The following is a 14,236-nucleotide window of genomic DNA, read 5'->3' as shown; positions in this document are numbered from 1 at the left end:
GTGAAAATATGGGAAATGAGATAACTGTAGTGGGCTTTGAAAATCTTCTAAATGTTCCCAGAGATCTAGAAGGCCACACACTTGTGCAGCTTTTTGCAGACTGAGAAAATGAGCAGCCATAGAACTCTCACCTCTGTTTGGACTTGATGGAGTGTGCAAACAGGAAGTGATTGCTAAGGCAGAGCTGTTTACTTTGTAGTGATGAAAGCATGTGTCAGCACATACAGCGTTTAATAGGGTAATAAGTAGTTTAAGAAATTTAAGAAAATAATAATAGGGTAATAAGTAGGTTAAGAAATTTAAGAAAATTTTTGTCTAATAATTGGCTATATACTAACAAAATTAACAGAGATTTAAGTGGATAACATACAAAGTATATTCCAGGAAGGTTGGCTAAAATAAACAGCAGCAACAACTAGCCCTGTTGAGTGGGTATAGAATATAATTCTTAGAGTTGCCATATTATATTATTCATAATGTGCATTTTTCAACAAAAAATATAAAAGGAAAACAGTAAATATAACAAGATATAGCGCATAAATACAGAGATAAAAAAAAGCAGTCCTCAGAAACTCTTGTTAGGAAGCCCAGGTGTTCTATTTACTAGACATAGGCTTAAATTAATTGTCTTTTTGTTGTTGTTTTGACAGGTGGAGTTAGACAGAGAGAGAGAGACAGAGAGAAAGGTCTTCCTTCCATTGGTTCACCCCTCAAATGGCTGCTATGGCTGGCATGCTGCGCCGATCCAAAGCCAGGAGCCAGATGCTTCTTCTTGGTCTCCCATGCGCTGTCCAAATTAACTGTGTCAAATATCTTCAGAGAACTAAAAACCCATGTCCAAAAATTACAGAAAAGTATAAGAACAATGTGTTACCTGGCTGTCGCCGCAGCTCAATAGGCTAATCCTCCGCCTGCAGCGCCGGCACACCAGGTTCTAGTCCTGGTCAGGGCACCAGATTCTGTCCTGGTTGCATCCTCTTCCAGTCCAGCTCTCTGCTGTGGCCCAGGAATGCAGTGGAGGATGGCCCAAGTGCTTGGGCCCTGCACCTGCATGGAAACCAGGAGAAGCACCTGGCTCCTGGCTTTGGATCAGTACAGTGCGCTGGCCGCAGTGGCCATTTGGGGGGTGAACAATGGAAAAAGGAAGACCTTTCTCTCTGTCTCTCTCTCTCTCACTGTCTAACTCTGCCTGCCAAAAAAAAAAAATGTGCTACCCAATGTAGAATAGCAATTTTAAAAATAGCTATTATAAAAAGGAATGAAATAGAAATTGTGTTTAAAAGTATGATAACTGAAATTAAAAATTCATTTTGGTGGTTGTCCCATGCATGCAGCATCTGCCTTGGACTGTGGGAGAAGATGGCGATCCCCACAGGAGTTAAAATTCCTCATAATTTTTGCTTGTTGGAAGAACTTGAAGAAGGACAAAAAGGAGTAGTTGATGGTACAGTTAGCTAGGGCCTTGAAGATGATGAAGATATGACACTTACAAGGTGGACAGGCATGATTATGGGGCCACCAAGGACAAATTATGAGAACAGAATATATAGCCTGAAAGTAGAATGTGGACCTAAATACCCAGAAGCTCCTCCATCACTTAGATTTATAATGAATATTAATATGAATGGGATAAATAACACCAGTGGAATGATGTCTGCACAGAGCATACTAGTAGTAGCAAAATGGCAAAATGCATATAGCATTCAAGTTGTACTTCAAGAGCTAAGACGTCTAATGGTGTCCAAAGCAAACATGAAGCTTCTACCTCCACCAGAAGAACAAACATACAACAGTTAATTTTAATGAAGCTCAGACTTGCCTTAAATCAACAACCTTCTACTCATATCAATGTCTTGACTAAACATCACAATGCAAAATACCACACATTCAGTAAAGAATTCCAGCTGGGATATGTGACCTGGACATTTGTAATATATTTAATGTATGTACACTCATTTTGTTTTCAGGTAACAGGAGGAAAAATGTAGCACAATTTTTCTTTCTCTTGTTGAGGCACTGTCATTTAAACAGTAACCTGGAGAGCTCCAACTAGGATTCAGATTTTCAAGATTCAAGCATGGTGAGACATGTGAGATGGCAGTGGAAATGTGTGTTTCTGAAAAGTAAAAATCCCAATAAGGACAAACAGAAATTGCATGTTTTATCCATCTTGTTTAGTGAAAGAGCTGCAGTTGACATTATTTAAAGTAGCAGGTACAATGAATATTGTCACAAATTGTGTTAAATTTTAAAGTGCTGTGGGTGCTGACTACTAGTAGCATAAAAATATGTTCAGGATTATATTGATACCTTATTTATAACAAAAAATAGTTTTGGGGGGTCAATACATTTCTGTTAAAAGCTGTTCCTGTCTGTTACATGTAACAGACATGGTAAATATTTGTTCACATTCTTTGCTTAACAAACCACACATTTAAGCTTAAGTGAAGTCAACAAAAAGGGGAAATATTTGTATAGATATGTGATTTTGAGATTAAAGTTAGTCCTAAAATGTAAATAAAATGTGGAAAGTGTCCTCAAGAAAAAAAATCATTTATTTAGAGGATCTCAATCTGATATCTGAGCAGGAAGAAAAATGAATTATTGAATATAAGAGTAGATAAGCTGAGGTTATCCAGTCTGGGGGTAAGAAAGACTAAGATTGAAGAAAAATGAACAGAACTTTAGAGACCTGTGTGATACTACCAAGTATACCGACATATTTATGAGAAGAGCTCTTGAAGGAGAGGACTGATGGAGCTAATAGGATATTTAAATAATAGTGATAGAAAACATCTCAGATTTGATTAAAAATAATCTATACATCTGATAAGTTCAGTAAACTCCAAATAGGATGAAAACAAAGACATTCCCACTTAGATGTCCTAGTCAGACTATAAAACGATATAATCTTAAAAGCAAAATATAAAAATAACCATCCTGTGCAAGGGCATCAGAGTCAAATTAGCAGCTAAGTTTTCATCAGAAACAGCAGTTAGGACACTACTTGGGGCCAGCATCGTGGCTCAATAGGCTAATCCTCCACCTACAGGGCTGGCACACCGGGTTCTAGTCCCAGTTGCCCCTCTTCCAGGCCAGCTCTCTGCTATGGCCTGGGAATGCAGTGGTGGATGGCCCAAGTGCTTGGGCCCTGCACCCCATGGGAGATCAGGATAAGCACCTGGCTCCTGCCTTCCGCTGCGGTGGCCATTGGAGGGTGAACCAACGGCAAAGGAAAACCTTTCTCTCTGTCTCTCTCTCTTTCACTGTCCACTCTGCCTGTCCAAAAATAAAGACACTACTTGGGATACCTCATCTTAAATTGGAGTGCCTGATTTGAGTCCTGGCTCCTGTGCTTTGTATCCATCCAGATTCCTGCTAATGCACACCCAAGGAGGTAGAAGATAATGCCTCGAGTCCTTAGGTCCTTATCACCAACATGGGAGATAGGAATTGAATTCCAGACTCTTGGTCCAACCATGGTTACTAAGGACATTCAAGAAATGAGACTAATTGATAGAAATCTATTTCTCTCTGTTATCTCTTTGTCTTTCAAGTAAAAATGAAAAATAATTCTTAAAATAAAAGTATAATAAATTATACTTAATTATATAATTATAGAAATCTGTTGATGAGCTTAGAATGTATAGAATTGTAATTTGTATGACAGTAATACTACAGAGGAATTATTGGAAGAAAATTTGTGTGTATAGTTGAAATTAATTCAGTTTTTATCTAGGTCAGATTGTTTTGGATAAAGATGTTAATTGGAATCCCCAGAGCAAACAGTAAGAAAATAAGCTTGAAAAAGCTATGGTGAATGGGGCCAGCACCATGGCATAGAGGGTAAAGTCACTTCCTGTTGTGCCAGCATCCCATATAGGCTCCAGTTTGAGTCCCAGCTGCTCCACTTCCAATCCAGCTCTCTGCTATGGCCTGGGAAAACAGTAGAAGATGGCCCACGTCCTGAGCTCCTGCACCCACGTGGGAGACCCAGAAGAAGCTCCTGGCCTGCACAAAGCAACAATAGACAGAGAACAGATAATTCAAATATAGTAGTTGCAGGTGCAGTTGTTTGGCCACTTTGAATGTTCTCATCCAATATTCAGAGTGTCTGGTTTGAGTCTAGTTCATTTGCTAATTTTCTAGCTTCCTGCAAATGCATACCCTATGACACAATAGATAAGGATCAATTACTTGGGACCCTGCTACCGCTTGGAAGACCCAGATTGAGTTCTGGACTCCTGGCTTCAGCTTGACTTAAGCCTGGCTTTTGCAGACATTTGAGTAACCCAGTGGATGGAAGATTTCTGTCCTTCTTCCTTTCAAATACAATATGAAAATAAATAAATATTGTTACAAATAAAGACTTCATATCTCATTTTCAATAATGAATAATAGCTGAAGAAGGAAATTCTGGAGTAATATGAACTGATTAAAAAATAATTCTCCAGGCCAGCGCCGTGGCTCAACAGGATAATCCTCTGCCTAGCGGCGCTGGCACACTGGGCTCTAGTTCTGGTTGGGGCACCAGATTCTGTCCCAGTTGCCCCTCTTCCAGGCCAGCTCTCTGCTATGGCCCAGGAGTGCAGTGGAGGATGGCCCAAGTGCTTGGGCCCTGCACCCCATGGGAGACCAGGAGAAGCACCTGGCTCCTGGCTTCGGATCAGCGCAGTGCACCTGCCACAGCGTGCCACCCGCAGTGGCCATTGGAGGGTGAACCAACGGCGAAGGAAGACCTTTCTCTCTGTCTCTCTCTCTCACTGTCCACTCTGCCTGTCAAAAAATCCATCAATAAAAGTTAAAAAAATAAAAATAAAAAATTATCCTCCATACACCAGCAGAATACAGACTTCTCAAAAGTCCATGGACTATTCTCTAAAATAGTCCTTTTATAAAATTGGTTATTAAGTAAGTCTCAGTCAATTTAAATGATTAAAATCATGAAAAACATGTTTGCTGACCACACTGAAATGAAATTAGAACCAAGTGAAAGAAATAAGGAAAATTTAGAAACATAAAAAATAACGTGACTTTAAAAAATGATAAATGAAATTAGAAAACACTTTGAGGCCAGCGCCATGGCTCAATAGGCTAATCCTCCACCTGCTGCGCCAGCACACTGGGTTCTAGTCCAGGTCGGGGCACCAGATTCTGTCCCGGTTGCCCCTCTTCCAGGCTAGCTCTCTGCTATGGCCCGGGAGTGCAGTGGAGGATGGCCCAAGTCCTTGGGCCCTGCACGCCATGGGAAACCAGGGGAGGCACCTGGCTCCTGGCTTCAGATCAGCATGATGTCCCCGCCGCAGCACGCCGGTCACGGTCACGGCGGCTATTGGAGGGTGAACCAATGGCAAAAAGGAAGACCTTTCTCTCTGTCTCTCTCTCTCACTGTCCACTCTGCCTGTCAAAAAAAAAAAAAAAGAGAAAACACTTTGAAATGGGTGAAAATGAAATCAAATGTAGCAATATTTATAAGACAAGCAGTGCTTACATGGAAACATGTGCATAATGCCTGTATTTTTAAAAAAGACACTTCATGTCAGTAACCTGTGATAAAAAGAACAAGATAAACACAATGAAAAAAGTAAATAATAAATATTAGAGCAAAGATATAGATAAGTATAGAAGAGAAACATAATAAAGAAAATCAGTGAAACTCTCATTTGATTCTTGAAAATGATCAACAGTTTGGCAGAACTTTTGTCAGGCTAACCACAAAAAACAGAGACTTCAATTACAAGAATTGTCAACAGAAGTGGAAACAACACTAATAAATAAACAAAGAGGAAAGATTCAGAAAGCAACAGTATAAACTGTATGCCACCAAATTAGATGAAATATGAAAATTCCTAGAAAGGCAACAACTTTCAAAACTGAATGAAGAAGAAATAAAAATCTGAATAGATTGTTTAGCAAGTAAAGAAATTGAGTTAGCAAACTTCCTACCAGCCCAGGCCAAGATAGCTTCACTGAGAAATTGTAGCAAACGTTTAAAGAACAGTAACATCAAAACTTCACAAACGCTTCCAGAAATACCTGAGGAGGGAACACTCCCCACTTATTCTATAAGGCCGGTATTGCCCTTTTACCAGAGCTGGACAAAAACATAAAAATATACTCCTAACCAGTAGTCTTTATGAAATATAGATGAGAAAGTCTTCAATAAAATACCACCAAACCAAATCAGCAATATTAAAATAATAATTTAAACATATTATGACAAAATAGGATTCATGTCAGGAATAAGTTTGGTTTGACATCTGAAAATCCATTAATACAATATATCAAATTAGTTGAATCAAGGACAAAGTTACCTGATTATTATAGATATAGAATAAGTGTTTGATAGAATTCAGCATCCTTTCATGATAAAATCACTCAACTAACTAGAAGTACCCAGAAAAGTGCTCTACCTGATTAAAAGCCTTTATGAAAACCACACAGCTAATATCATCTTTTGTGGAGAAAGACTGCTTTTCAGAAAGATCAGGAAAAACATGAGGACATCTACTCTCAAATACTAGTATTTTACATTGTACTAGAACTTCTAGCCAGGGAATTTTAACAAGAAAAGGCATTCAGACTGGGAGAAAAAGAAGATGGAAAACTAATTTGTGTATAGGAAGCTAAAGAACACACACACACACACACACACAAGATTAGACCTAACAATTCATCATTGTTGCAGGATTAAAAATTAATATTTAAAAATAAACTGTATTTCATTCAAATTTAAGTAGTTGTTCTTAACAATGTGCCCCAATTTCAAAGCTTATCACAAAGCTGTGGTAATGAGTCTGGTCTAGCATAATGACAGATGAATGAATGGGCTTGCAGAAATAAACTGTTACATTGAATGCTGGCAGTGCTGCAAGATAATTCAATGGGAAAATAACATTTTTTTCAATAAATTTTATAGAGTAACTACTTATCTACATGCAAAAAGATGAAATTTGGCTCCTACCTCAACCAATATTTCAAAGTGGATACGATTCCTAAATTTAAAGGTTAGAACTAGAAAACTTTTTTTAGCAGAAAACATAAGAATAAATCTGTGTGTGTGTTTAGCTTTGACACCAAAAGCACAAATGACAAAAGAAAAAAATAGCAAAATGAACTTCATCACAATTAAAACCTACGCTTCAAAGAACTCCATCAAGAAAATGAAAAGACAACCCACAGAACTGAAGAGATTAATTGTACATTATACACCTCATAGGTGGCCTATAAAGGGAGTATATTCTTTAAAAAAGAATCACAGCAATAAAAAGCACCAAATCACTGTATTTAAATCTAAAATGTTTTGAAGTTTTCAAAAGCATACATACAAATATCAATAATCTTTGAACAGTTAATAAAAGAAATACAAGGTCGGCGCCGTGGCTTAACAGGCTAATCCTCCGCCTTGCGGCGCCGGCACACCGGGTTCTAGTCCCAGTTGGGGCGCCGGATTCTATCCCGGTTGCCCCTCTTCCAGGCCAGCTCTCTGCTATGGCCCGGGAAGGCAGTGGAGGATGGCCCAAGTGGTTGGGCCCTGCACCCGCATGGGAGACCAGGAGAAGCACCTGGCTCCTGGCTTCGGATCAGCGCGATGCACCGGCCGCAGTGGCCATTGGAGGGCGAACCAACGGCAAAAAGGAAGACCTTTCTCTCTGTCTCTCTCTCTCACTATCCACTCTGCCTGTCAAAAAAATAAATAAATAAAAAAATAAAAGAAATACAAAGCAAGCATTGACAATGGTGTGCAGTAGTTGGAGCCCTCATATATTGCTAGTGGAAATGTAAAATGGCACAGCCAAGTTGGAAAGTAGTTTTCCAAAATGAGTTAACATATGACCCAATAAATTCCATTCTTAAGCAATGCTAACCAAGATAGATGAAAACATATCTACAGAAAAACTTCTACACTAGTATTCCTTCCCACATTTTTTCATGGTAGTCAGTGAACAAAAATATACTGGGAGGTAGAAATGGGAAACAAGCCAGAGTGTTAGGGGCGTATCAAGACTTTTCCTAGGAACTGATAGAATCAGCCATGTTTTCAGGGTGGGTTCTGGGTAGTTGTGCAATATGTTGAGCGGAAATGGGATCCCAGAGGAATATAACTTCTTCTGATGGTAATACCCATTTTTATGGATCTGAGTTAGGTGGGGGCTTCCTTTTATAATATGGATAATATATCTATTCTTGATACTTTTAATGATTCTTTTGCACAAGTTATTTGATTCTTCTTCTATACATTTTCTATATTGGAACAGATTTCTCTATTGGAACAGATTCTAAACATGAAATCTCTTCAGTAACAGATGAAGTACCTGAGAAATGATACTTTTTACTTAAGCCAGTAAATTTAGTCTCAGTAATTGTTGATTTTTAAGGATTTATTGCTGAGTACCAAAATAGGTTTTTCTCCATCTTCAACAGCTTTAAAAATATGGTAGTGGGGCTGGTACTGTGGCACAGCAGGTTAAAGCCCTGGCCTGCAGTGCCAGCATCCCATATGGGTGCTGGTTTGAGTCTCAGCTGCTCCACTTCCAATCCAGCTCTCTGGCCTCAGATCAGCTCCGCTCTGGCCATTGCAATCATTTGAGGAATGAGCCAGCAAATGGAAGACCTACCTCTGGCTCTACCACTCTCTGAAACTCTTTCAAAAATAAAATAAAATCTTTTAAATAAATTAATTAATTAAATATGGTTGTTATGCAATTTCATAGATGTTATAGGGGTATCAATTGTCATGTGCTTTGAAATTCTAACACAAAATGAGAATCATATTACTTAACATATCCAACAAAACATGTTAAAAATTAAAAATAACATAAAAATCCATCAACTGATGTATGGAAAATCACAAATACATCTGTTTAATGAAACATTATTTGGCCACAAAAAGGAATGAAGAAGTTATATATGCTACAACATGAATTTTATTTAATGATTTTATTTATTTATTTGAGAGGCAGAGTTACAGAGAGAGGGAGAGACAGAGAGAAAGGTCTTCCATATGCTAGTTTTCTCCCCAAATGGCCACTATTGCCGGAGCTAGGCCAGTATGAAGCCAGGAACCAGGAGCTTCTTCTGGGTCTCCCATGCAGGTGCAAGGGCTCAAGCAATTGGGCCATATCCTACTGCTTTCCTAGGCCATTAGCAAAGAGCTTGACCAGAAGAGAAGTAGCTGGGACAAAAGTCTTTACCCCTAATCGAATATCAGCACCGCAGGCAGAGGCTTAACCCCCTACACCACAGCACTGGCCCCCAAGGATGCATTTTGAAAGCATTATGCTAAATCAAAGAAACTGTTCACACACACACACACACACACACAAAACATGTTGTATGATTCTGCTTATATAAACTGTTTAGGATCAGCTAAGCAATAATATTTTGAATCATTGGGTTTCTTCCTTTTATGGCTCATGTTGTTCCCTCCAGCCCTGCTACCAATTCCTATATATTCCTTCTGGTTGAAAAAGTCTTCCTTTTTCCTCAGTATGTTATTTGTTTCTTATGATATGTGCCAGAAATTCTCTGAATTTTGTTTAGATTATTTTGGCAGAAACCAATTTTAGTACATATCACTAAATATATTTATGGGTAAATAAACATGATAGTTTTTCTTGTCCCTAGCTATAGATACAAAGCCAATTTGGGAAATATTTGGCTACGTATCACTACTTTTTTCTCCCTAAAAAGTCTACTACTTTACTGATCAACTCATATGCCCTAGGGACATTTCCTGATGTAGTATCCTCAGTGGTCCTTTTTATTCATTCGGTGTTGGCTTCCAGCATGAGACCTGTTTGTCATCCCTAAGATGAATGTAAACTGAAGTCTAGAAAATTTTAGAATATGACATTTTGTTTCATTATGCCTCTTGGAGAGCATGTCAATAAAAGGTAATTTATTTTGTTATATTATTAAAAGTTAAATCTTAAACTTCCTGATAAGTTAAACTATTTTTTTGGCAGGCAGAGTTAGACAGTGAGAGAGAGAGAGAGACAGAGAGAAAGGTCTTCCTTTTTCCATTGGTTCATCCCCCAAATGGCCGTTACAGCCAGCGTGCTGTGCCGATCTGAAGCCAGGAGCCAGGTGCTTCTTCCTGGTCTAACATATGGGTGCAGGGCCCAAGGACTTGGGCCATCCTCCACTGCCTTCCTGGGCCACAGCAGAGAGCTGGACTGGAAGAGGGGCAACTGCGACAGAATCTGGCACCCTGAGCAGGACTAGAACCTGGAGTGCTGGCACCACAGGTGGAGGATTAGCCTAGTGAGCTGCAGCGCCTGCTGAGAAGTTAAACTTTAATATAATGATAATAGTTGTGGATGTTTATATTTATATAATGTTTACCTTTTTCTTTTAGTTTTGAAATTAAAATCATCCTTACCAGAAGGAAATAAATTGTTAACTTCTGTGGCTTAGGAGCTAAATATTACCCTCTGTCTCCCTCTCTTTCTTTTGTTTTTTTGTAATAATAATTTTCTTAAATCATTCAAATCTTGGAAAAGAGATGAATTAGTGTTTAAACTTGCTTCATTTTTATCTTTGGTAAATGGAATAGTGGCCAACAGAATTGCTTCTTTTGAATAGCTATGAAAGGTCAGAAGTGAAGACTTCCTATTTATTTAACTGTCATACTGAAAGGAAAACTGGAAGGATTTCTTTTAGTACAGTGTAATGTGAAAGTTCATAAGGTTAGAAATAATTTCCATCCCAACTTAAAACTCATAGGTGGCCGGCGCCATGGCTTAACAGGCTAATCCTCCGCCTTGCAGCGCCAGCACACCAGGTTCTAGTCCCAGCTGGGGCGCCTGATTCTATCCCGGTTGCCCCTCTTCCAGGCCAGCTCTCTGCTATGGCCTGGGAAGGCAGTGGAGGATGGCCCAGGTCCTTGGGCCCTGCACCCCATGGGAGACCAGGAGAAACACCTGGCTCCTGGCTTCAGATCAGCGCAATGCGCCAGCTGTGGTGGCCATTGGAGGGCGAACCAACGGCAAAAAGGAAGACCTTTCTCTCTGTCTCTCTCTCTCACTATCCACTCTGCCTGTCAAAACAAAACAAAACAAAACAAAAAAAACAAAAAAAACCCTCATAGGTAACTTTTAAAAAAGATTTAATTACATTTGTCATTTCTGTGATTTCAACAGAGAAAGCAGTAGGGAGAATACCTCACTGAATGTTCTCCCTCATTCCTGAATAATTACTACATTCTTTGAACAATGACCTTGTCAGGTGACACTTTACTGGGAAGGCCAGAGAGCATATGATTTTCAAAGTGTTTGAATTCATGCACAGTAACTTCACCTTTTTAAAAAAAATGCAGCACTTTGACTAAATGAATCCTTTGACTTTTAGTGGTACTCTAATGTTGGCTCAAGTGAGTATTTGCCCTTGATATATTGACTGAAAAACAGAAAAATCATTTTCAGCTTGGATGTTTGGGGAAACTTTAAATTTATTGGTTCATGGCATGTTTGTGTGTTAAAATATATTTTAATCTCTAAAAAGAAAAATGGAGACTAATCAAAGCAGTGCCTATTTGACTATTATACAAGTTAATAAATTAATATTTTGTTTTGATTGCTACAGAATTTTTGATAATAGTAATGTTACACTGTGGATAGCATTCATTACTTACCAGACCCATCACCTTTCTTAGCAGTTACACCATGAACTTAGTATTTTTTTAAAGATTTTTTGCTTTATTTGAAAGGCAGTTACAAAGGGAGAGACAGAGACTGAGTGATCTTCCTTCCACTGGTACACTCCCCAAATGCAACAGCCAGAGCTAGGGCATACCGAAGCCAGGAGCTAGGAACTTCATCCCTGTCTTTCACATGTGTGCAGGGGCCCAAATATTTGGGCCATCCTCCATTGCCTTCCCAGGCATTAGCAGAAAGCTGGATCAGAAGTAGAGCAGCCGGGGACCAGCATTGTGGCATAGCAGGTAAAGCCACCACTTGCAGTGCCAGCATACCAGATGGGTTCTGGTTCGAGTCCCAGCTGCTCCACTTCCAATCCAGCTCTCTTCTATGGCCTAGGAAAGCAGTAGAAGATGGCCCAAGTCCTTGGGCCCCTGCACCCACATGGGAGACCCACGTCTCTCTCTCTCTCTCTCTCTCTCTCTCTCTCTCTCACTGTCTAAATCTGTCTGTCAAAAAATTTTTTTGAAAAAAAAAAGTGTCTCAGCCAAACTCAAACTGGTGCCCATGTAGTATGATGGCACAGCAGGCAGAGGCTTAACCTACTATACCACAGCCCTGGCCCCTGAAGTTAGTGGTTTTTATCCCTAAGAAATCATTATATGGTTATTTATCTGAAAGTGGTATATGTTGTGTATCATTTTTGAATTCTAAATACTATCACAGTATGTCTATCATTTCTATTTTTTCCATTATTAGAATATATAATGAACAGTTTAGCCTGCCTCATTGTGCTCATATGTAAGACTCTTATCTTTTTATGTAGGTAAAAATGGAATTTTTGGGTCTATCTAATATATTTAAATATATTATACAATATATACTATATATTTAAATATATTAGATATTCCAAATTGTACTTCAAATCATTTGAAGCTATTTATATCCCCATCTTAAGTTTTTAAAATTTTATTGGATCTAGTTTATATACCATAATTAAATATCACCTGTATATATATATATAATTCAGTAGATTGTAGTATATTTGTAGAATTCTACAACTACTACCAAAATCTAATTTTAGAACATTTTCATTCCATCACCCCAAATAAACCTTGTATCCACTGGTGGGTCATTTTCTGTACAGCCCCATCTCATTCAGTTTGCTTATGCTTATGTATATAAAAAGTACATCAGTGTACTTTTTATCTCTATAGATTTCCTTCTAACATTTGTATGTATGATAACATGCTGTACTTTGTCTCTTGAAACTGGCTGCTTTCATTTACCACAATATTTCTGATGTCCACTCATATTGTAGCATGTACCTGTATTTTATTATTTTCTTTTGCAGAATAGTACTACCACATTTCATTTATTTGTTATCATTTGATCATTATTTGGGTTATTTGCTTCCTGGTGAGAGTGAATGATGATACTATGAATATAGATGGATAAGATTTTTTATGGATATGTTTTATTTCTCTTGGGTATATGTATGGGGGTAGAATTGATCTGGATGATCAAGATAACTATATTTTACATTTTGAGGAAGTGACAAAAATACTTACACTATCTTATAATCACCCCAGCAATATCTGAAATCTTCAGTTTCTGTGTACCTTCTAATATCTGTTATTGCATCTTTTTATTATACATCCTTGTATGCATGAAGTGGTATCTTGGAGTTTTGGTTTGCATCTCCTTAATAACTAATGATTAATGAACATCTCTCCATATATTTGTGGCATTTCTGTATCTTTTTTGGAGAAATTTCTGTTCAGAACTTTTACCCATTTTTAAAACTGGATTTTTAGTCTTTTTATTGTTAATTTTTATGTGTGCTTTACACATTTTGAATATATGTTCTTTTTCAGCTATATCATTTTCAAATAGTTTCTATCAGTTATCTTTTCACTTGCTGGATGGTGTCCTTTGAGAAACAAGTTTTTAACTTTGATAAAGTCCTGTTCATTAAGTCTTCCTTTTATTGCTTGTGCTTTTAGTATCATACCCTAAGCCAGTGTGAATAATATTATCCCTATGTTTTCTTTCTTTTCTTTTTTTAAGATTTTTTTATTTGAAAGGCAGAGTTACAGAGAGGCAGAGGCAGATGCAGAGAGAGAGAGAGAGAGAGAGAGAGAGAGAGAGAGAGAGATATCTTCCCTCTGCTGACTCACTCCCCAGATGGCCGCAACATCTGGAACTGTACCAATCCGAAGCCAGGACCCAGAAGCTTCTTCCAGATCTCCCATGTGGGTGCAGGGGCCCAAGGACTTGGGGCATCTTCTATCGCTTTCCCAGGCCATGGCAGAGAGCTGGATTAGAAGTGGAACATCCAGGATTCAAACTGGTGCCCATATGGAATGCCACCACCACAGGTGGCAGCTTTACCCACTACACCACAGCACAAGCCCCCTTCTGTTTTCTTTTAGCATTTTTTATAGGTCTTTGATCTGTTTTGACTTAATTTTGTATATGATGTGAGGTAAGGGATTACATCATTTATTTGTATGTGGGTAACACAGCACATTTGTTGAAAAGATTTTTCTTTCCTCCATCAAATTATCTTGGCACCCTTGTTGACACTCAATTGA

At 38.4% G+C, this 14,236-nt stretch overlaps 1 pseudogene; it reads left to right on the top strand.

Annotated features, from left to right (window-relative positions):
- The first annotated feature begins 1,359 nt into the window (after positions 1-1,359).
- LOC133755749 (ubiquitin-conjugating enzyme E2 variant 2-like) lies at positions 1,360-1,797 on the top strand (annotated as a pseudogene).
- Positions 1,798-14,236: the final 12,439 nt, after the last annotated feature.

Source organism: Lepus europaeus, unplaced genomic scaffold, assembly GCF_033115175.1.
Source record: "Lepus europaeus isolate LE1 unplaced genomic scaffold, mLepTim1.pri SCAFFOLD_98, whole genome shotgun sequence".
Lineage (NCBI taxonomy): Eukaryota > Metazoa > Chordata > Mammalia > Lagomorpha > Leporidae > Lepus > Lepus europaeus.
Note: the sequence above shows the minus strand (reverse complement) of the source record. Positions and strands in the feature narration are given on the sequence as shown.